General features: G+C 34.9%; 1 long non-coding RNA gene across 3 annotated transcripts in view; it reads right to left on the bottom strand.

Annotated features, from left to right (window-relative positions):
- Nucleotides 1-296: 296 nt before the first annotated feature.
- Nucleotides 297-25,538, bottom strand: part of LOC144304840 (uncharacterized) — a 261,780-nt gene continuing 236,538 nt past the window's right edge. For all 3 annotated transcript variants that reach the window (XR_013371829.1, XR_013371828.1, XR_013371830.1), the window contains 4 exons: nt 20,512-20,679; nt 12,048-12,254; nt 10,166-10,216; nt 297-412 (listed from right to left, as the gene is read on the bottom strand). This is a non-coding gene — a long non-coding RNA (uncharacterized LOC144304840). The remainder of the gene's footprint in view (nt 413-10,165; nt 10,217-12,047; nt 12,255-20,511; nt 20,680-25,538) is intronic.

Here is a 25,538-nt window from a genome sequence, read left to right as displayed (position 1 = left end):
ATTATTACCTTGCTGCAAGGGGTGGAGGAGAATGTGGAGAACATGTGAATATAGAACAGTAGGGTGACGAAGATGTCGACTCAGTCTCAAGTGGACATGCACTTTGAGTGACTTTCCCACCCGTGCCTATAGATTTGCTTTGATCCTTCAAAACCCTAGCACATGGACTGCTCCTGTGACAAGTAACATACATGTGCAAGAAAGTTATTTGTGATGAAGGGTGTGATCCATAACCCCTAAATACAACAAAGCAAACGACTGCATACAGTAGTGAACTCATGACCTTAGATTCATTACCTGAGAGTTCGCACCAGTTGCACAACCAGTCATGGATATAGACAGGAAATGTGTCCTGCTGAACTTCAGTGCCACTTTGCAGTCAACACTCAAATGTAGAAATTAGCCAGACAATCTGTACACCAAAGAGCATGAAAGAAGGATTGCAGTATAAGAAATTAGGGTCTGATCATTTTCAAAGATTGCAGGGCATGCATATGACACTGACTAGAAGCAGATTCAATTCGTAGAGTATAACACAATTTTTGGTGTGTGAGTCCTTAATTTACTTATTGATTGTGTAATCTCAGATTTATTGTTATTCATGAGTCATGAATAAAAAACTCAACAAGAGAAATTTTATTAAGAACTAAGAAAACTTTATGAGTAGTTGTTTTTAACTCTAATGTGTATTTTAAACTATAAAGAAATAATATAAAAATAATATTTATTATGACATTTTATGTCATAAATATTACATAAAGTAATTTTATTTTGTTGAAAATAAAAATATATTTGTTAAAATGTAAAATACTATCAATATCATTTCTTCTTGTAAATAAATTGAACTTCATTAAATTTTAAAAATAAATCACAATAAAATATATACAAAACCAATTATTGAGCAACATCACGATATCTTCTATGAAAGAATAAGATAGTATGAGAATAACTGAACCTTCAAAAAACTACATTTCATAGGTATAGAGAACACTGTTATTTGGAAATCAGGATATATTATAGAATATGCTTTTCATAATTTCAATGCTAAAATTGGCATCTTGACATTAAATAGCAATGAAAATTTGAAGGTTTTTGGGAGATCTTTCAATATATTATCATGCCTCCATTAATTGGAATTTATAGGAAATAAGTAATTCTAATTCAGAGCTAAATCTGGTTGAAACATATTAAATATACATTTACATGAGACACAAATAGCCAAATATTGGAGATTTCATATGGTTTGACATAACCGTTTTGATTTTTTTGGCTGTTGGTCACTTTCCTGTTACATAAGTATGACTTTTTAATTAAGAAAACTTGTTTCCTTTTCATATCTCTTTCTTTAGAAATCAAATATAAGACAGCGGTTCCTAGTTAGGGAAGGTGTGTGAATCAATTGATTCTAATCTAGGTAGAAACTACAGAAAGCCTTTTAGACATTTTCAATACTGTATAACAAATATAGAGTTGGGTATTGGTATTTGATTTGAAATTTTTTTACTCAATTATATTAAAAGTTTGAATCTGAATTATCTTCCAAACTTTTCTGGAATATTAGGAATTCTAATTCTTGGTATTAAATTTTAATGTAGGTTAACACATAACACAGTTGATAGCTGTATAAAAATATTTTATTATTTGATTATTTGATTTTGTGCACAAAACTCATTAGGATATGTAAGTTTATAGAGAGAATATATATGACAAGATTGTTGGTCAGGCAACGTGAACCTGTGAAGGTGGAAAAAAATAAGAGTAACCGATTTTCAAAATGGGATGGTTCGCATTATATTTAGTACTGTTCTCTTTCAAATAGTTTTTTGTTTATTTGTTGCTTTTGAGGCTTGGAGGTTTGAGGCAAGAAAGATCATGAAATAGAGGTGTGAAAATTCAGATAGCAGTTAATTAGTTTAGTTAGACTGTTAACACGAACATAATGGATTTTCAGCTTTTTCTCTTTTTTATCCTCTGACTTCAGGCAATTATACACTAGCACTTCTTGAACAAGTTATTGTACATAATTTCAGAAAATAGACTGCTTGCACACTCAGGCCCAATCTAATTAATTCAATTTATTGAAATTGTTTATTCATCTTAAATCCAATTGAGCCTACTATGACCATCATTGAGCTCATTCATGTAGTGTTATCTTTGATGTTGAAGTGTCACCTTTTTTCTTTCCCTCGGCTCCAGAGGAAATTTTGTATATTGAGCAATTTCTAATTTAAAAACACTAACTTTACAAAAGAGAGGTCATGTTTATTGATTCTTAACCTGCATGGGTCAGAGAAATAAACCACATTTGGGTCTTGCATTTTATATGAGTATTTTGAATTTTGTTTTGACATTATATAATTTACCTTTTACTTTTGTAACACATTGGGAATTCCAAAAACAGGAACTAGTAAAATAACCTATACTTTAAAAAATAAGACAATAGGATAAGGATGGGGACTTTGAGAAATGGTTTTATTTTCTCATAGAATGGGAATATGTATGGAAGCTTTCTTGATTCAGTATAAGGGACTCTTATTTCCAAGAGTGATAGCTCTAATCCTAACTTTTACTTTGTGTTTTCAAATTACAAAATTCTGCTCCACTCAAACTCTTTTGCATCCAAAGGGCTGTTGTTATAACCCACTCCTAGAGTTGGGTATGAAAAAGATGCCCCAGGAGCCTCAGTCTGGGGGGGAGTCTAAGATTTCTGCAACAATCAAGTTTGGCATCACTCATTTACTCAGCTTCTTAAATAATTATCTGAACTTTTTAGAATTTGGTTTTGGAAAATAGAAATCATCCAAAATATCTCTCATACTGTATAGGTGAATAATAGTAAGAAGAAATGCATACTCTTACTGGAGGAAATGGGCATAATATTTAAGTAAAGACACAAGTATGATAATCTGGCCATTCTGCAACTATCACATACCTGAAAAAAAGCACACCATCATCTAGTTTTTGTCATGATTACATTGATAAACTAAAAACAACTAAAAATCTCCCCAGCCAAAGATGAAAAATATAGCTATCCACAACTGAAGGCATTCATTGCTTTATGAAGGGGTTACTTTTTCTTGCTTTGCATCCTCAAGAAATCTTAAAATATTTCCAAAACAGACAATAAGTACAGCCTACCATAGATGGCCACATCCTTTCAAACATAATATAAATGATTATAATCATCAAAAGGAACTTTGATGAAAGGGAAAAAATTACTCTCATGTATTCTCAGGATTCCACAGTAAGTGTTTTATAATATGATTAGATTCCCTGAATGAATCACATTTCTCACTTTGAAAAGAAATGAAGATGTGGGTTAGGAAGGAAGCAGAAGGATTGGAAAGGGAGAAATGTTTGTAAGAAACATTGCAAAGAAACTATAGGATTTGGTGATTTACCAAGTAACATGTAGGAGATAAAGATAGGACATAGTAGAGATCCTCTTTCTCAAGCATGCTTACAACCTTTTACTCTCTTTCCCAACCCCATTTGGTACCAAGCAGCAAAAGGCAGGTTAAACTTAAACTTTGGTCTGATGATTTTCAATGCATTTCCACTGATTTTTTAAAGAAAGTCTACTCATTTTATTTAATGTTTGTTGAATTTAGAATAATAGTGCTAAGACTAGGTAAAGAGGTCCCAAAGTAGGACTGAAGCTCAGGAGACAGTGTGTAGTCACCGATTAGGTAGAGTTCTGAGGGGATAGATGTAACAAGACATTCAATAGATGTGGTGCCCAAGTTCACTATCACTGTTAGGGCAATCAGTTATCTGTTTCAAGGCTTCTCCTTGGATTAATTTTATGTCAGAGACAAATATATTACTACTTTTTTTTTAAAGTTGGTGGGGTTTTTTTTAAGAAAAAATAAAATATCCCTAAATACTTGACTTATATGAATATCTTTGTCCATACTCCTATTCTCAAAAGCCAGGAAAGACACAATTTGGGAGAGTGTTGATAGTGACAAATTCAGTTATCTCGAAGACATATACAGGCTGCCCAGGTCTTGCAATCTATTCCCACATAGCATAATGCTGTCTACATTGACTGGGCCAGAAATACTTCATTTCACTGGATCACAATCTTATAAGACAGCCTTGTCATTTTAATTTGTCACTCTTTGTCTCCTATATCTCATTGAAGTCTCATCTCTTCAGCCAAGTGCCATAGGCTACTTTTCCCAGAAAAAAAAAAAAAATGCTATCACACTGAATAGAAAAAGGAAAGTCACTAAGAGAAAGTTTGTGTCTAAAGACACTACTATAGATTCCATTCCCACAGGCATAGCAGGTGGTATAAATACAATCTAAACTGAGACAGAAAAATGAATTGTTGCTTCTATTCCCTCTCTCCAGTGTCTCTCAGAATGTTATATCTGCTTCTTCTACACAGCTATTGATTTGGTATCCCTTATCATCCACAGAGTAAAAAGGAAGGGGGCAAAGGAAATAGAGTATGGGAGGGTTAATGTCTGATGCATGGTCTGAGCCTGAAAAAATATAGCAATTTTGAATTAATAAGAACTATAAGCCTATCTCTTTCAGAAATCTTCCCTGCTGATTTAGAAAATAGGTCCCAGTTTTAGTAAAGCTCCACCCTGTATCAAGAAGTGGTATACAGATATGAGACACTTTTATTATTATGTTTTGGCCCATCTCAATTTAATTTAAATGTTTTTGACATCAAATACACACATCATTAATGTCATATACATACTAATGGGATATGTCATCATTTTCATTTATTTAAAAAAGTAATTAAAGATTTTTTTCTGATTAATAATAATACCCTCCTTCTTCTCCTTATTATACTTTGGAGCAACAAACAGCTCCTATAACTCTTTAAAAGTATCACCTGGTTTTATAACTGAAGAAAAAGATTGAATGATCTCTATGTTTAACATATGTTCTCTACCTAGCAATTCTTCTGTCATGTTAGGCTTTATTTCAAGACACTTTTCCTTTGTAAGATAAGGATTTCGTTAATGGCAGAATTTTTCATTTTTTTCCTGCAGTGGAGAAGATGACCACAGAATTAATACTTACTCCACTGTTCCCCGGGGTTTTCTTGTTCTCCTCTTCCTTTGTGTGAGTCATTGCTTTGTCATACTCAGCAAAGGCACAAGATTTCCAACCCTAGTGGAGATACCTGAGAAATGTGGCAGGCTGTAAATCTTTTTTTTTTTTTTTTTTTTCAGGCTGTTAATCTTATTAGCCTTCTAATTTAAGATTTTAAAAAAATCTTCAAAACAAAATAAACAAAAAATGGAAGCCTAACTTTTACATTCTTTATATAACTCTCATGGGTCATGCGTTACTTTTCTCCACACTTTAAAATAGAAGCTAAAGAATTCCTACATGGAGCTATAGAAGTGAATGAAGATTAATGTGATATGAAATGGCTCAGTGTTGTATGAATGCTCATAACCATATTCACAAAATACTAATGACAAATAGGCCTCTTTTTAAGAACCAAGGTATAATACTAGAATCCTATACACTCAGTTGTTCATATGCCTTTCATGTAAATGTAACCTGTTTTAAATTATTCGCTTTAAGGTGAAAGGCCATGTATGTTTAAGCACTTCTGCATGCCATTAGGTATAGGTAAGACTCATAACAAGAGTTTTTATGTGATGATCTGAAATAAAAAGTAGAAGTGTGTACAGTAATTCAGAGGTAAAAAGGGGTAAACTATAGGTGGATATTAAAGACTAGAAGACAGGATTTTACCCTAGTCACATTTAGAACAGGCAGTGCATCTGTGATGTTAGAGCTTCCTCTAGCTTATTCCCATTCTCCAACATTGCTGACATATCCTCTAATTCATGATGTTAGAATGCTGCAGGAGAGAGTACTGTTATATCACTTTTTTACCCTACAAGGATGCAAAACACAAAATGAACAAATTTAGTATTTAATAGACATGTGCACAGGTGGACATCAAACAAATGTTTCCTGATAAAGATAGCTATACATCTGTGTGTTCACCTGCTCAACAAACTACCATAGAATCAGGAAACACTAGAGTGTGAACCATGTTTCTAAAAATGATGGCATCTACAGGTTGTCTAAGAATATAGCTTGAAAAAAATCCATAAAACTTGTTTTTCTTAAATTAAGTTTTACTAAACATATTATGCACTTATCTAGTGAATCTCTTCACTTGAAAACAGTAACATAAGCAATGTGCATCACAGGATATAGGAAACAAAACAAAATGAATGACTAGTCACCAAAATCCTGGATCAACACTCAACTGTGGTGAGCATTGAGTAAGTAAGTCTTTGTTGTGCACCAGAAAACAATATAACATTGTGTGTCAACTCTACTTCAGAGAGAAAGAAAGAAAGAAAAGCAGCGGAAAAAGGGAGAGAGGGAGGGAAGGAAGGTTAATTAGAGTTTTGGGGCTTTCAGACTAAGCAAAACAAACAAATAAAAATTCTGGATCATGCAAGGGTTGACTGAAGGACTTAGGCTTTTCCAATAGCTTATTTTACATTTATTCAGATGAAATATGTACTACATAGTATATCGATGTTTATTTTTGAACAGATTTTTTTAGATAAATTTTTGACACCCTTGTAAATGTACAATTTAATGATGTTAGTAGATTATTTCTAAAGATGTGAAAACATCACATAATGTAGTTTTAGAACATTTCTATCGACCCAAAAAGTTTCCTATGCCCTTTCACAGTTAATCTCTGTTTTGCATTCTGAGTCCTAGGCAACCACTGATGTGATTTCTAACTCTCTAAATATGCCTTTTCTGGACATTTAGAATAACTGGGACAATACACAGAATCTTTTGTTTCTAACTCCTTTTCCTGATGATAATGTCTTATACACCCACGTATCAGTAGCTCCTTCCTTTCAATTGCTAAATAATATTACATTGATGTCTATACCACAATATGTTATCAATTTATCAGCTAATGGACTTTTGGATTTTTTTTCTACACTTTGACTGTTTTGAGTAATACTGCTGTGATCATTTGTGTACATGTCTTTTTGTGAAAAAACATTTTGATTTCTTAGATTCCTAGAAAAGGACTCTTTGGTTCTTATTGTAAGTTTATGTTTAATTTTCTATGAAATTGCATAATTGTTTCCAAAGTGCCTATAACATTTTACATTCCCACCAGCAATGCATGATGATTCCAATTTCTTTACCTCTTCACCGCCACTTAGTGTGGTCTGTCTCTTTGATTACAGCCATTTGAATGGTTGTGTAATGATCTCTCATGATTTTACTTTGCTTTTCTTTTGATATAGCAAAAGCCATTCATATATTTTATTTGTTGTATTCTCTCTTAATATATCTTTTTTCTTTTTATTATAAAAATTGGGTTGTATGTCTTCTGTTATTATTTTTAAAGATATTATTTATTTATCCGTAAGAGACACAGAGAGAGAGAGAGGCAGAGACACAGGCAGAGAGAGAAGCAGGATTCCTGCAGGGAGCGTGATATGGAACTCCATCCCAGGACCCAGGATCATGACCTGAGCCAAAGGCAGATGCTCAACCACTGAGCCACCCAAGTGCCTCTACATGTTTTCTTTTTCTTTTAGATTTTTTAAAAAGAGTTTATTTATTTACTCATGATAGACACACACACACACACACACACACAGAGAGAGAGAGAGAGAGAGAGAGAGAGAGAATGAGAGGCAGAGACACAGCCAGAGGGAGATGCAGGCTCCATGCCAGGAGCCCCACGCGGGACTCCATCCCAGGTCTCCAGGATCAGGCCCTGGGCTGTAGGCGGCGCTAAATCGCTAAGCCACCTGGGCTGCCCTATATGTTTTCTTTTAATCGAGTCATTAGAGTCTTTTGTATTCTAGGTAAAATTCCTTTATCAGATCTATGACTCGCCAAATTTTCTCCCAATCTGGGACATCAAATATATCATGTTTTTTCTTAATTGGCCATACTTCTGGTGTCACAGCTAGCAACTCTTTACCCAACCCACAGTTAATGAAGATGGTTCTTTTGCATTCCTCCAGAAGTTTATAGTTTTTACCCTTACATGAGTCTAAACTTCAGTTTGAGTTATTTTGAATATGGTAATAAGTTAAAGTCTAATTGCTGGATTACTTTTTTTGCATGTACACATTCATTTGTTCTAGTATCATTTTTTGAAACCACTAACCCTTTCCCATTAACTCATCTTTATTGCAAATCAATTGAACTTAGCTGTAAGAATACATTTGTGAACTCTTAAATGTTCCATTGATCTGTCTCTTTGTCCTCATGCCAATACTACATTGTCCTGATTACTGTGGACTTAATACATTTTTAAACGATTGTATGTCTTCCATCAATTTTTTAAAATTGTTTTGATTATTCTAGGTACTTTGATTTTCCATACAAATCGTAGGGTCAGCTTGACAATTTCCCCCCAAAACCTTGCTAACATGTAATAGGGATTGCAATAAATGTAAAGATCAATTTGAGGAGAGTTGTCATCTTGACAGCATTGAGACTTTAATCCATGAACATAGACTACCTTTCTTTGGATCTCCTTTAATTTCTCTCAGTGATGTGGTATAATATCTAACATGTAAATATTAAACATTTTTATTAAATTTATTCCTATTTTGTTGTTCTTGATGCTATTATGAATGAGAATGTTCTCTTAATTTCAATTTCAGATTTTCCTTTGCTAATACATATATACATATATATTTCTCCCTTAATTGATACAATCATGTGATTTTATTTTTTGTAGCTTGATGTTTTAGGACATTTCACTGATGGTTTTGAATATTGAACCAGCTTTGCATTGCTGAAATAACCCCACTTGGTTGTGGTATGATACATTTTTTTTTTGGCTTTAACTTTTTATCTTTAGATTATTGTGGATTCACATGCCATTGTAAGAAATAATACAAAGAGATTCCTTTTACTCTTTGTGCAATATCCACTGATAATAACATCTTACAAAACTATGCTACAATATTTATCACAAATTGAATATTGCCTTTGAGGGGCACCTGGATGGCTCAGTCGGTTGAGCATCTGACTTGGTTTGGGCTCAGGTCATGATCTCATGGGTTGAGGCCTCTATCTGTCTATTTAACTAGTTGATCTAATAACTTTCTTTAGGTGGTTGCCATTAGTGTGGACAAAACCACTGATAAACAATGGATGCTGTTTACATGGAGCCCATCATGATTTCTTTTTAACAGACTTGAATAACCATTGCAAAACTATTCTTGGTTAAGTCTATTTTTATTTGTTGTTGCTTATCCATTTGGTAAAATGAACTTTTTTTTTAAAGGTTTTATTCATTTTTTTTTTTCATGAGAGACACAGAGAGAGAGGCAGAGACATAGGCAGAGGGAGAAGCAGGCTCCATGTAGGAAGCCTGATGTGGGACTCGATCCTGGGACTCCAGGATCATGCCCTGAGTCAAAGGCAGGCGCTCAACCACTGAGCTACCCAGGCGTCCCAGTAAAATGAACTTTAATGTTAGCATGTCATTTACTTTTCCCTTGTAACTTGGTTTTTATAGCAGCATAATAGCCACCTTATGATTTGTCATATTCTAGTTAACCAATTCTCTACAAATATCTGCTCAGATTATTTACAATATTCTGATATTAGAAATAATATAGTGCTGAAAAGCATGTACACTCTTTTTTGTACATATTTCAATGATTTTTTAGGATAATTTCTAAGAAATAAGTTAATGGAGACAGGTGATGCATATTTTTAGACTTTTGTTACATTTTGCCAAATTGTGTTCCAGTCAGTATGTATTAATTTTCATCTTAAAATCTATACACAGGAGTGCCCATTTTCCTAGACTATCATTTACATTAGATGTTAATTGGGAATTTTTGAAGGGTAATTCTATTTTTCACATCTCCATAGTTGACATTATTATAAAATAACAAATAATGCTAAAAGAATATTGATAGTGCTTGTTAAAAAATGTATAAATACTCAGGGAGAATGTGTAAAAGCCCTGGACATCTGCATGCTATAGTACATATGATATTAAGTGCTTAACCATTTATTTGTCCATTTATAAAACATGTTGTAGTAGGATTAAACTATTTCCCAAAAGAGACATTAACTTGTATTATGCTGAAGTATTTATTATTCCAGCATATGTAACAGATAATATTTGTTTACATTTTTAATTACTTACATTTTCAGCCAAGAAAATCTCTGAGGATAATGCTTCATTTACAGGAGTGTCCTGGCAAAATACAACATAATGTAATCACATATTACCAACAATTCCATGACAACGATGCAGTGGTTTTAAAATGACTTCCAAATAAAAGCTTAATTATAGGAAGCTATAAAAAAATTAAACAGAAGATACAATAATGGCACTAAAATTAAATTAAGGAAAAATCACACAGTACATAAAGATGTGAATAGAAATGAAGATAGTGAAACTAAATACCTGGCATATTGTCCATTATGTTCTGGAATCCCATTGTTCAAGTCTAATTGCTCCTTCCTCAGAACTCACAATGCTGGATACAAATGAGCCATAGGGCTATACTCAATAATCAGAATTGATGCAATGTATGGAAGAAATAAGGTACTTTTTATTAAAACTGATTTCTACTTTTTCTATTCTAGTGAGATTGGTGGCAAGAGGGGTGGTTGGAAGCTGGGGGAGCAGGATTATATTATTGCAAAGGACAGAAACCACATCATCTTATCCATATTTTAAATTTTTAAAAAATGCATTGCATTCAGCGTTGGAGGATGGGTGAAATGGGTGAAGGCGATTAAAAATATACTTGTCATAATGAGCACTGAGCAATATATAGAATTGTTGAATCACTATACTGTACACTGAAATTAATATAACATTATATGTTAACTATACAGGAATTAAATTTTAAAAAACAAAAATAAATAAAATTTTAAAATGCATGGCTTTCAGTAACTAGGCTGAAAATATCTAAAATTTTATTGACTATTTTAATATATCTGTGTCTGGTACCTCATATCTAAAATTTTAAGTAAAGTGAGACAACCATAGTGAAAACTAATAAGAATTTCACAAAATACATTAAAAATAGAGAAGAAACTGTAAGTGTATATCTTTATATTAGTGCTAAGCTTTTTTTAAATAACATGCATGATGTATTTCTGATTTATGAATTGCAGAAACCTGTTATAGTTTAATCTCTTCACAAAGATGTGAAAAAAAATGTGAAAGAAAACAAACTTAGTTTTTTTTTTTTAAGATTTTATTTATGAGAGACACAGAGAGAGAGAGAGGCAGAGATGTAGGCAGAGAGAGGCAGGCTCCACGCAGGGAGCCTGATGTGGGACTCAATCCTGGGGACTCCAGGATCACGCCCTGGACCAAAGGTAGGCGCTCAACCCCTGAGCCACCCAGGGATCCCCAAACTTTGTTATTCATATTGGATTTAACCACTCTCTAATATATCAGATATAAACTGATCTGGCTGCATTTTATTTATGAGCTCACTCCCCATATGGTACACACATTGCAATGAAGTCAGTAAAGATATTTTAATAGCATCTCTAAGGTGGTAGAAGGAGGTTTGGGATAATATGAGAGAAACCGTGGAAGAGGAAATTGTGCTGTGGTACAAGAGGATTCAAGAAATGGATCTGGCCAGATGCATTTGGAGGACACAACCAAAATACAAACACCAAAAGGAGAACTATAACTATTCTTTAAGAAATTATTTGGCTTCAATTGGATACATTGTCTCTTTCCGAAATGATCAGTGGTATTTCATACCCATTTTTCTTCAAGGTTAATGACAAAGAGTGTGCATGATTATCTGAATAAAATAAAAGAGAATGAAGTACAAATGACTTCCTTGAAGTCTTTTATTTCAGTGATATCAGAAGTAGAATAATACGTTATATTTTATTTTAGTACATGATGTCGTAGATTTGTGTTTCTTGGATTTCCCTAAGGTCTGTAAGGACCCACTAGGAATTCTAGAGTTTATAGAAAGATTATTTTAGGCTGAAGACATCTGAGATTCAACAGACGCAGAGAGAAATCTTCACAGAGCTTCCCCTACCTGACAAAAAGCAGAAACTTCCAAGAAATCAGGACTGCCATAATTTGCCTTTTTGAGATGGATTCTACTCCCAGAGGAGAAGCCAGGAGTAAATCTACCATAAATTTCCTCAGTGGTAGAGTTCTATGGCCTAGAGGAAGACACAAAGACCACCATACTTGTATAGATGAATATTATTACAATTCTTCTTATCTCTCATCAGTTATCCTAAGGAAAAACAAAACAAAACAAAATTTTAAAAATCCTTATCTTTCCCAAAGAAACCTATTTGTTCTTCCCACTGGAGTCTTTCCTCTTCCTTCCCTTTTCTCTACTATGATATAAAGTTCCAAATGCTAACCACCTCTTTGAGTTACTCATCACTGAGTGTTCCTTCATGTATATGTGTTGTATGCATAAATAAACCATTTTTCTCCTGTTAATCTGTCTTTTATTAGTTTAATTTCCAATTCCTAATTACTGAACATTAGAAGGTATATGACAAGTTTTTCTCTCTGCCAGCACTTATTAGAATTCACTCTCCTGATACCTAAAATAGATTTATTGAATTGGAATCTGTAAGAAAGGATTCTGAGAATAAACATTTTAAGCAAAGAGCCCAATGATTTTTATCAAGAAGTTATGGCAATGTTGCACGGTGAAACCTACTACCATGGACCAATGGTTTGATCCTAAAGGAGAGTAAGCTGGGAATCAAAGTGTACAGGGGAAAAAACGGTATAGCTTTTATTACTAATAAGATTTTCATCTTTAACTTGGTCTACAAGTCAAATTTTATACATTTTGCCTGTCCTGACTTAATTTGCTCTGCCTATGCAAATGGATCTAACAAGAAAACCACACTCAATTTCTTCCCACTTTATCAATACTATCATCATTTTTGGAATACACACTATGTGTAAGTTACCACTCTATTAGACTCATTTAATAATTTAAGGAGTCTATAAGGTTGGAAAACTATTAACCCCATAAAGAAACTGAGATAGAAGTATATGAATAATTTTCCCAAGATCTCAGCACTAATAAGTGCCCAAGGAATAATTTTGAACCAAGAGACAATAATACCTAATTTTGTGAAGAAGTGATGTATACCATGCATGTGGATAGAAAGACTATATATGAATAAATATGAATTCTTGCAAAATTGATCTATAGAGTCAACGTCAAAATCACAAGAGCTTTTTTTAAATGAATGTTGATGATCTGATTCGATGATACAATGGATTAAAGACAAAGAATATCCAAGGGGTATGTATTCTTTCTTTCTTTCTTTCTTTCTTTCTTTCTTTCTTTCTTTCTTTCTTTCTTTCTTTCTTTCTTTCTTTCTTTCTTTCTTTCTTTCTTTCTTTCTTTCTTTCTTTCTTTCTTTCTTTCTTTCTTTCTTTCTTTCTTTCTTTCTTTCTTTCTTTCTTTCTTTCTTTCTTTCTTTCTTTCTTTCTTTTTTTCTTTCTTTCTTTTTCTTCTTTCTTCTTTCTTTCTTTCTTCGATTTGCCAACATATAGTATAACATCCAGTGTTCATACCATCAAGTGCCCTCCTCAGTGCCTGTCACCCAATTTACCTCATCCTCCTACCCACCTTTCCTTCTGCAACCCTTTTTTTTTGTTTCCCAGAGTTAGAAGTGTCTTATGGATTGTCTCCCTCTCTAATTTTTCCCACTCATTTTCCCTTCTTTCCCTTATAATCCCTTTCACTATTTCTTGTATTTCCCATATGAGTAAAACCATATGATGATTGTCCTTCTCTAATTGACTTACTTCACTCAGTATAATACCCTCCAGTTCCATCCACGTCAAGAAAATGGTGGGTATTCATCCTTTCTGATGGCTGAGTAATATTCCACTGTGTGTGTGTGTGTGTGTGTATGTGTGTGTTTGTGTGTATATACCTTCTTTATCTATTCATCTGTCAAAGGACATCAAGGCTCTTTCCACACTTTGGCCATTGTGGACATTGCTGCTCTGAACATTGGGGTGCAGATATCCTGGTGTTTCACTGCATCTTTATCTTTGGGGTAAATCCCCAGCAGTGCAATTGCTGGACTGTAGGGTAGCTCTACTTTTAATTATTTTTTTTAAGATTTTATTTTTATTTATTTATGAGAGAGAGAGAGAGAGAGGCAGAGACATAGGCAGAGGGAGAAGCAGCCTCCATGCTGGGAGCCTGACACGGGACTCGATCCTGGGACTCCAGGATCACGCCCTGGGCCAAAGGTGGGCACCAAACCGCTGAGCCACCCAGTGATCCCTCTACTTTTAATTCTTTGTGGAACCTCCACACAGTTTTCCAGAGTGGCTGTACCTGTTCACATTCCCACCAACAGTGCAAACTTTCTCCACATCCTCGCCAATATTTGTTGTTTCTTGTCTTGTTAATTTTCCCCATTCTCACTGATGTGAGGTGGTATCTCATTGTGGTTTTGATTTGTATTTCCCTGATGGCAAGTGATGCAGAGCATTTTCTCATGTGCGTGCTGGCCATGTCTATGTTTTCTTTGGTGAAATTTCTGGTCATGTCTTCTGCCCATTTCGTGATTGGATTGTTTGTTTCTTGGGTGTTGAGTTTAATAAGTTCCTTATAGATCTTGGATACTAGCCCTTTATCTGATAGGTCATTTGCAAATATCTTCTCCCATTCTGTAGGTTGTCTTTTAGTTTTGTTGACTGTTTCTTTTGCTGTGCAGAAGCTCTTTATCTTGACTAAGTCCCAATAGTTCATTTTTGCTTTTGTTTCCCTTGCCTTCATAGATGTATCTAGCAAGAAGTTGCTGTGGCCAAGTTCAAAAAGGGTGTTGCCTGTGTTCTCCTCTAGGATTTTGATGGATTCTTGTCTCACATTTAGATCTTTCATCCATTTTGTGTTTATCTTTGTGTATGGTGGAAGAGAGTGGTCTAGTTTCATTCTTCTGCATGTGGCTGTCCAATTTTCCAAGCACCATGTATTGAAGAGACTGTCCTTTTTCCAGTGGATAGTCTTCCTTGTTTTGTCGAATATTAGTTGACCATAGAGTTGAAGGCCCATTCCTGGATTCTCTATTCTGTTCCATTGATCTATGTGTCTATTTTTGTGCCAGTACCACACTGTCTTGATGACCACACTTTGTAGTACAACCTGAAATCTGGCATTGTGATGCCCCTGGCTCTGGTTTTCTTTTTCAATGTTTCCCTGCTATTTGGGGTCTTTTCTGATTCCACACAAATCTTAAGATGATTTGTTCCAACTCTCTGAAGAAAGTCCATGGTATTTTGATAGAGATTGCATTAAATGTGTAAATTGCCCTGGGTAACATTGACATTTTCACAATATTAATTCTTTCAATCCATAAGCATGGAATATTTTTCCATTTTTTGTGTCTTCCTCAATTTCTTTCAGAAGTGTTCTGTAGTTTTTAGGGTATAGATCCTTTACCTCTTTGGTTAGGTTTATTCCTAGGTGTCTCATGCTTTTGGGTACAATTGTAAATGGGATTGACTCCTTAATTTCTCTTTCTTCAGTCCCATTGTTAGTGTATAGATATGCTGCTGATTTCTGGGCATTGATTTTGTATCCTGCCCCACTGCCAAATTGCTGTATGGGTTCTAGCAATCTTCAGGTGGAGTCTTTTAGGTTTTCTAGATACAGTATCATGTCATCTATGAAGAGGGAGAGTTTGACCTCTTCCTTACCAATTTGAATGCCTTTTATTTCTTTTGTTGCCTGATTGCTGAGGTTAGGACTTCCAGTACTATGTTGAATAGCAGTGGTGAGAGTGGACATCCCTGTCTTGTTCCTGATCTTAGGGGAAAGACTCAGTTTTTCATCATTAAGAATGATATTCGCTGTGGGCTTTTTGTAGATGGTTTTTAAGATATTGAGGAATTTTCCCTCTATCCCTACAGGATAGAGGAGTGTTGATCAGGAATGCATGCTGTATTTTGTCAAATGCTTTCTCTGCATCTATTGAGAGGATAATATGGTTCTTGTTTTTTCTTTTGTTGATGTGCTCTATCACGTTGATTGTTTTATGACTGTTGAACCACCCTTGCATCTTGGGGATAAATCCCAATTGGTCACGGTGAATAGTCTTCTTAATGTACTCTTGGATCCTATTGGCTAGTATCTTGTTGAGAATCTTTGCATCTGAGTTCATCAGGGATATTGGTCTATACTTCTTTTTTGTGGGGTCTTGGTTTTGGATCAAAGTAATGCTGGCCTCATAAAACAAGTTTGGAAGTATTCCCACCCTTTCTATCCTTCTGAACAACTTTAGTAGAATAGGTATTATTTCTTAAACATTTAGTAGAATTCCCCTGGGAAGCCATCTGGCCCTGGACTTTTGTGTCTTAGGAGGTTTTTGATGACTTCTTCAATTTCCTCACAGGTTATTGGCCTGTTCAGGTTTTCTATTTCTTCCTGTTCCAGTTTTGGTAATTTGTGGTTTTCCAGAAATGCATCTGTTTCTTCTAGATTGCCTAATTTGTTGGCATATAGCTGCTCATAATACATTCTTAAGATTGTTTGTATTTCCTTGGCATGGGTTGTGATCTCTCCTCTTTAATTCATGATTTTATCAATTTGAGTCTTTTCTCTTTTGTTTTTAATAAGGCTGGCTAGGAGTTTATCTATCTTATTAATTCTCTCAAAGAATCAATGCCTGGTTTTGTTGATCTGTTCTACAGTTCTTCTGATCTGTTTCATTGAGTTCTGCTCAAATATTTATTATCTCTCTTCTACTTGGTGTAGGTTTTACTTGTTTTTCATTCTCCAGTTCCTTTAGGTGCGAAGTTAGCTTATGTATTTGAGTTTTTCTAAATTTTTGAAGGGTGCTTTTGATTATTTCCCTCTTAGAACTTCTTTTGCTGTATCCTAAAAAATTATGAATGGCTGTATCTTCATTTTCATTAGTTTCCATGAATCTTTTTAATTCTTCCCTAATTTCCTGGTTGGCCCATTCATCTTTTAGTAGGATGCTCTTAACTTCTATGTGTTTGAGTTTCTTACAAAGTTTGTCTTGTTACTGAGTTCTAGTTTCAAAGCATTGTGGTCTGAAAATATGCAGAGGACAATCCCAATCTTTTGGTATTAGCTAAGACCTAATTTGTGACCCAGTATGTAGTCTATTCTGGAGAAAGTTCCATGTGCACTTGAGAAGAATGTGTATTTAGTTGCATTTGGATGGAAAGTTGTCTGCATCTGTGAAATCTATTTGGTCCAGTGTATCATTTAAGGCCCTTGTTTCTTTGGTGATGTTCTGCTTTGAAGATCTGTCATTTGCAGAAAGTGCCATGTTGAAGTCTCCTATTATTAGTGTTTTATTATCTAAGTATGTCTTTATTTGGTTATTAATTGATTGATATACTTGGCAGCTCCCACATTAGGTGCATAGATATTCATGATTGTTAGGTCTTCTTGTTGGATAGATCCTTTAAGTGTGATATAGTGTCCTTCTTCATCTCTTACTACAGTCTTTGGGATAAATTTATTTATCTGATATGAGGATTGCTACCCCAGATTTCTTTTGAGGACCATTTGAATGGTAAATGGTTCTCCAACCTTTTATTTTAAGGCTGAAGGTGTCTTTAGGTCTAAAACGAGTCTCCTGTAGACAGCAAATAGATGGTCTTGCTTTTTTATCCAGTCTGAAACGCTGCATCTTTTGATGGGATCATTTAGCCCATTCATGTTCAGAGTTACCATTGAAAGATATGAATTTATTGTTATCATAATACCTATTCAGTCCTTGTTTTGTGGATTATTTCTTTGGGCTTCCTCTTTGGGTCCCCCTTAATATTTCTTGCAGAGCTGGTTTGGTGGTCACATATTCTTTCAGTCTCTGCCTATCCTGGAAGCTCTTTATCTCTCTTATTTTGAATGACAGCCTTGCTGGATAAAGTATTCTTGGATACATGTTTTTCTCATTCAGGACCCTGAATATATCCTGCCAGCCCTTTCTGGCCTGCCAGGTCTCTGTGGAGAAGTCTGCTGTTACTGATACTTCTCCCCATATGAATTAAGAATCTCTTGTCTTATGCTGCTTTAAGGATTTTCTCTTTATCTTTGGAACTTGCAAGTTTCACTATTAAATGTTGAGGTGTTGAACGGTTTTTATTGATTCTTGGAGGGTTCTCTTTATCTCTTGGATCTGAATGCCTGTTTTCTTCTCCAAATTAGGGAAGTTCTCAGGTGTGATTTGTTCAAATATGCTCTGTCGTCATCTCTTCCTCTTAGCCTCTTCTGTAATCCCAATTATACCTAAATTCTTCATTCTCAGGCTATCATTTATTTCCCTTAGCCTTTCCTCATGTTCTGTTCATTGTTTTTCTCTTTTTTCCTCAGCTTCCTTCCTTACCATCAATTTCTCTTCTATGTCACTCACTCTCTATTCACCTCATTAACCCTCATCGTTAGGACTTCCAGTTTGGATTGCATCTCATGTAATCTATTTTTAATTTTGGCCTGATTAGATCTCAGTTTTTTTTCAGTAACTAAATCTAGAATCCTTCATGCTTTTTTTCCAGAGTCACCAGTAACTTTATAATTGTGTTTCTGTTGGCTTTCTGACATCATATTGAAATCCATATTCTGTAACTCTGTGGCAGAGAGTACTGTTTTTGGTTCTTTCTTTTGTGGTAAATTCTTCCTTCTAGTCATTTTTTCCAGTGCAGAGTGGCTGTATGAGCAGGCTGAGTCAAAAATATCAACCACAATCTATGTAAAATACACCCTAGATGATTCCGAAGAGGTCAGAGACCAGAAAATGAAAAAGAAGAACAGAAGAAAATAAAACAAAAGGACCACTAAAGTGAAAAACAAATTATTTTAAAACCAACTAGTAAAAATAAAAAGCCAAAAACCACAAAGAAGAAGAAAACAGAAAAAGAAAAAGTATATATAAAGAAAAGAGGAAAAAAGAGAAAAAAAGAAGAAAGGGGGAGGGGTCTGGGGGGTGGTGGTAGTGAAGAAGTGGTAGCAAAGAGAGAATGTAGTCTACCTGAGAGGTCCTAAAGGGTGATCTTCTTGATTCTGAGTGTATTAAGTTCTGCATGTTAGAAGATGTTCAATCCCTAATTTATATAAACCAGAAATACTTATAGAAACCCCCAACATTGACCAAAACATAAACAAGACAAAAGAGGGGGGCAGAATGGGAAGGAAGAGAGAATGTAATCTCACAGAATGAACCAGCACAGTATTCCACTTGGTTCTGGGTGTATGTTGATTGTGTTATAGAAGGTATTAACTCCTACCACTGTAAAACAAACAAGGCAGGAAAAACACAAACTACAAAACAAAAACCCATATCTTGTATATCTACCAAAATTAAATTGAATATATTGAAGGGAATCCAGAAGTGGAAAATATATCTAAGACATGTAATTGTAGAATTATAAAAGTCAAAAAGGAAAAAAAACTTAAAAATGAAGAGCTGGTAAAATATTGTAGATAAGGTGGTAAAAGAGAAAAAATATTGGAAATTTTTAGTCTGATACAAAAATGAGTCATAATGGAAGAAGAAAAAAAAAAGGACCTTCTAAATCTATATACTATTTTCCCTCAGTCCTGGAGCTTTCTAGCGCTGCTTGGTCAATATACTTGCTTTTCCCTTGTTCATCCAGCTGGTCTTCTGAGGGAGGGGGGTCTACTGAGCTGATTCTCAGGTGTGTGCAGCTGGGGGAGATGCCCCGCTCCCCACCAAGTGCTGGGCTCAGTGGGAACTGTTTACTCCATGAGACCTTTGTTCCCTGGAGCCCTGCCTCTCCCAGGCACAAGGAGGATAAAAAGGAAAAACAACACTGGTGGCGGCCAGATTTCCAGCTCTGGAGTCAGCTCCCCATGAGTAAATAACCGCAGCTCCCAGTCCACACTGGCCTAGATGTGCTCTTGGGCCGGCACAGGTGCACTGCTATGCACAACTTGGGGGCGCCCGGGGACAGGGGGCGCCCGGGGCACTCGCTGTCCTGTGTCCCCCGCTTCTGCCTGTCCTGGGTGGAGCACAGGATCACTGGCTTTGTCTGCTGGGGCTCCCTGGGATCCGGGGCCTGTGCTACTAGACCCAACTCCTGGGGGCGTCTCTCCAGAAGGGAACAGAGCACTGCCACCTCCTTCCATTGCCAGCCTCTAGGGTAAAGGCAGCTCCAGAGCCGCCGCCTAACCAACCAGCTTCTCCCAGATGCCCTGCAGGCTGTGGCACTCCAGCCCTTTACTGAGATCAGCCAGCGGTTTGCGCTGAGCTTTCCCCTGGGTGCCCCTCCTCTAATAGTGACTCCAAGGAATCTTGAGGTTTCACTGCCCTTCTGGGATTTTGCCCAATTTCCCTGCTAAGCACTTTTCCCTCTGGAAAAACTCCAGCGGGGATTTTTAAAGTTCCTGCTTCTCCAGGGCTGGGCTTTCCTGCCCTGGAGGCTCTAGCTGCCTCACTTTAGCCCGGCCACTAGATGATCCCCTCCCCCACTTTATTCTTATTTATTTATTTCCACCGCCCTACCTTGTTAGAAGCAAAAACTTTTCACTCTGTAGCGTTCAGGCAGCTCTCTTTAAATATCGGGTCAAATCAGTAGGTGTTTAGGATGTTTTGAAAGTAAGTTGGCGGGACCAGGTGAGTTGAGGACCCCTACTCTTCCGCCGTCTTGCTTCTCCTCCTCCAAGAGGTATTCTAAGAGAATAAGTTGAAGGACTTCTTACTAGATATCAACATTGATTACAAAGTTAACATATTTAAAGCTTGTCATAATGGTGCAGGAATAGATAAGCCAATGGCATAGTTTCAGAGCATTCAAAAATCTTTTAAATATGTGGAGACTTAAAAAATGAGAGAACTGGATACTCAGATTGGTAGAGAAAGAATGAAGTCTTTAGTAAGTGGTACAGTTACAACTGGTTCTCTCATCAACAATAAAAACAAAGAATACTTAAATCATACACAAAATAAATTACAGGAGGACATATATTGCCAAAAGCAAACTTTTTATATTTTTAGAGGAAACAATCATCTGGTTAGGCAATGGTTATATCTTTAAATAAGACATTAAAAAAACAAACATAAGGAAAAAAATGTCTTTGACTTTGTTAATAGTTAAAATAGTTTTTATTTTCTCTATCTCCATTGTTAGAAACAGAGAAAATGCAAACTATGACCAGGACTGGAAAAGACAATTGCAAAACACACAAAAGACAAAGGATTAGCACTCATAATATATAAAGAATTTCTATAAGTCAATAATAAAAAGATCAACAACTCAATAGAATAAAATGGACAAATGACATAAACAAGCACTTCAAAAGAAATTAAAAACAAATGACACACATATATTAAAGTTATTCAACATCCGTAGTAATCAGAAAAAGGCAAATTAAGTACATAATGATATATTTCACCTATCAGATTGATGATAATTAAAAAATTAGTATATCCTAAATCTTGACCATGACTTAGAATAATGAACTTTCACATATGGATGGAGTTTATAAATAACAAAACTTTGCAAAACAATTTGAATTACCTAATATATTTGAATATACACATATCCTCTGATTCTGCAATTTCACTTCTAAATATATATATAATTAGAGATGCATACAAAAATGTTCATAGCAATAGAGTAATACTAAAAACAAACATATATAAAATATCTTATTTAAATATTATATATAATATATATTAATATATAGAATAATATAGTGAAATAATATATCTTAAAATCAGACTATTTTTTGAAGTAAAAAAATGATCTACAAATTGATATATCTTTAAAAGTCATAAAGTTAGATAAAAACATAATTGATCAAAATATACAGACAATCTGATTTCATGTATGTAAGCTTCAAAAATTAAAAAAAAAATGGTGACTGCACATATGATAAAACTATAAATAAAGGGCCTCCTGGGTGATGCAGTCAGTTAAACATTTGACTCAGTTTTGGCTCAGGTCATGATCCCAGAGTCCTGAGGTCGATCTCCATATAAGCTCTGCAGTCCGTACAGAGTCTGCTTAAGATTTGTTCTCCCTCTGCCTCTCCCCACTGCCTCTCTCTCTCTGTCTCTCGAAAAATAAATAATTTTAAAAAGCCCTAAAAAGACAAGTGAATGGTTCCCACACATTTTATGTATTTTATGTGAGATTATGTTTCACACAAAAAAGTCAAAGTCAGGGCAAGAAAGGTATGCCCTACAAGTAAAATATTTATTGCATAATGATTGCTCTATCCTACATGCTCTTTAAGCTTGAGCTGTAGTTCTAATCTCTATATACGATTACACCAGCTCAGCTTGCTACAAGAAAATTGCAATCAGTTATCATAAAATTTCATTTTCTCCGGTGAGTCTTACTAATGTCTTGCAAAGACACAATACTTGTATATTAGAGATGTAAAGAGATGTGGCTTGAGGGTACCTACTGTTTCTATTATATTATGTTATTTTAAATGGTAAATATAGCTCCAAAATTTAAATATCTTCTTAAAGAGAGAGATAACAATGGAGACTATAATGTTATGCAAATACTATTAGCTCTTCCTGGAATAACCAAATCAATATTTTGCTTTGTTTTCTGTAATTTTATTTTAACTGTTTTCTGGAAGTTATAAAGATAACAATCCAACCCTTCTAAACTACTCATGAGACAAAATTTAAAGAGAATATAAACCCATTTTCCAATTGTTGTTACTAAAATACATTATCATCTGCTTAGAACAATTAACAAGTGACATTTTTCCTTTTAAAATATTTTTCAGCTTCTAAAATTTTCTCATGAATAGAAAATGTAACAGAATCAGGTAGGCAACCAAAAGAGTAGAGAAAACATCCTGTACCTCAGAAAATACTCAAATTACATTGGACTACCAAAAAACAACATCCATATAAGGATTAAATCTGATTCACTAATGAAATTACTTTTATTTAATTAGCTAATATTAGTGCTGGTCTTCACCTGCCCCTTATTTTTAGCATGATAATTTACTTTAGTTACTATTACTATTACATGCATATAGAATTGCATGCATGCTTATACACACACATTTAAACTATCAACTTAAAGTTTAGTTAAGGCTATAACTAATCTAGTAGATGAGATGAAAATAAAGCAAAAATCATTTACTTGTAAGGAATTTTAAGATCTTGACTTCACAGTGGAACTGAACTTTTAAAAAGCCCCAAGCTCTAATAAAGCAAGGATTCATTAGCAAAAGTTTCTATGAAGAGGAAAAACAGGAATATATTAATGACTTGAAGAAACTAAAAATAAAATGACCTCAATCTTTTAAAAGAAGAACATGGAATTAAGGAAGGATCTGGTAAAGACATATTTAATGCCATGTATCCTGAAAAAATAACCATTGATTTCAGAAATCACAAGTCCTGGCCACATTACAGTAAGGTATATCCCTGGTCGTAGATGAATCAGAACATGCCGGCTCTTATTAATAATAATTGAAAAGTGTCATAACAAACTGTAGTTGCAATTCTGAATGAAGACAAACTTGATAAAAAGTTTGTTTTTAATAAAATAAAAGTTTGTGGCTACATCTGTATTAATTAAGACTCCGTAAATGGTAATTAATGGAAATAAATTCAAACTAAATTAAAATATAAAGAAACCAATAGGAAAGCCCAAGCATTATAAATGATATGCAGGTATATTATAACCCCAAAGGAGAAATTATGCAGCTCAGCTCTGTGAACAGGAAACCTCACTAGCAGTTTCTCTCTTTGCAAGCTGGCTTTCTCTGCCTCTCAAATCACCACCACACAATGAATAGAAGAGAGTCACCCCTTACTTCTAAGTTTACAGTTGCTCCTAACTGACCAAGGATATATTAGTATCAATTATGAATTCACTGGAAAGAACAATCTTCTTTCTTGTCATTTTGGAGAGTTTTTTTTTTCCTTTGGGTTCAGTCCAGTGGAATAGAAAGATTGATTATGCCCTCAAGTACAACTGACAAAAGGCAATTGAGGTAGGAGCTATTTGTAAGACAGAAAAATACTCTGTGGAGTATTTATTATAATCCCAGTAGGGCTCATTTACTAACCCAGGAATTTGGGTTGCCTCAGGGACTCTATATTTGGACATACTTTGCTGTAGTAATTGTATTATTACAACATCATACAGATTAACATGTCTGCATTAATGTATATGTTTTGGGTTTAATAGGACAGTTTAATTTTATTTTGAAGGGAATCAAATAGTGAGTTTCCTACTGTTGTAGTTGCCCTGTGGGAAAGATGCAGGAGATGTAAGTGCACCTTTGGTACTCCTCTGCCTGAGTGTGTGACTGATCCAATGACCTGTGAAGGTAGTATGGAAGTAGCAAGTAGAGCTTTATTGTTCATGCTGGATTTATCTTTGGTGTGTACTTCCTTTCACAGATGGTGAGCTGTTTCAAGGCTCAGTGAGCTATTTAGAAGACTCAATTTTCAGAAGCATTATGGTATAGAAGTTATGTGTAATGGTTTTAGAAACATCATCACAGCCTAAGCTATTGCTTTGCCATAGTAGTTGTGGACCTTATCAGATAGATTACTTATTTAATACTCTGTTCTGCAGTTTCCTCATCTGTGAATCTGGGATTAAAAATAGATTAAATTAATTACTCCTAATGAATTGCCTAGAACAATGCCTGGAAGACTCTAGGCACTCAGTATTCCAGTTTTATAAGGGGAAGTTTTAAGAGATGCTTCATTTCTGGCTTGTCAACTCTGTATAAGAAAGCCAGGCACCAAGGCTGATTCACTGTGAAGCTAATTAAAGTTAATTTTCCAAGTCCCTGACTTCCCAAAGCTCATATACCAACCTTTGTATTTTTCTTTTTTTTGTTTCTTTTTAAAAATTATTTTTAGAGGGGTGGGAGAAGAGGCAGAGAGAGAAATAGAGGGAGCAAGAGAATCTCAGACAGATTCCCCACTCCATGAGGAGTCAAATGTGATGCTCCATCTCATGACCCTTTGATCAAGACCTGAGCAGAAGTCAAGAGTTGGACATTCAACTCACTGAGCTAACCAGGCACCCCTATATTTTTATTTTCTTAAAGCATATCCCAAATGATATAGGCTTCAAACCCAATAGAGCTTAGCTTAATTCCACCTCTGATCAAGTAGAGTGGACTAAATCCCGATAATTATTCATAACTGTACTAGAAGGATTTCTTTAACTTAGAGTTTCACCAAGATGATGAAAAGAGCTGACAATTATTGAACACTAATGAAGTAAGAAGAGTCTATTCAGTTTATTGTACACAGAACTTTGAGAATGACTACTTTATTTTTATTCTATATAAGGATAGCCAGTAATAACTTTAAAATATAAGCATCATTAATATGGTCATTGTGACCATAACGAAGTATAGAAATGTTACTTTAACTGGTAACTTCAAAACCCCTTTAAGGAGGTGAGCTATTTTTGGGAAAAGAGAAATTTTGGGGGTAGTAGGTGGGATTCCCAGACCCTTGTCGGCCAGCACTGTGCCATGAAAAGAAGAAGAAATTAGAAGATATTGCTCTATGTAATAGAAGGG

This window comes from Canis aureus, chromosome 34 (genome assembly GCF_053574225.1).
Source record: "Canis aureus isolate CA01 chromosome 34, VMU_Caureus_v.1.0, whole genome shotgun sequence".
NCBI lineage: Eukaryota > Metazoa > Chordata > Mammalia > Carnivora > Canidae > Canis > Canis aureus.
The sequence above is the reverse complement of the archived record's forward strand: the minus strand, read 5'-3'. Positions and strand labels throughout refer to the sequence as shown.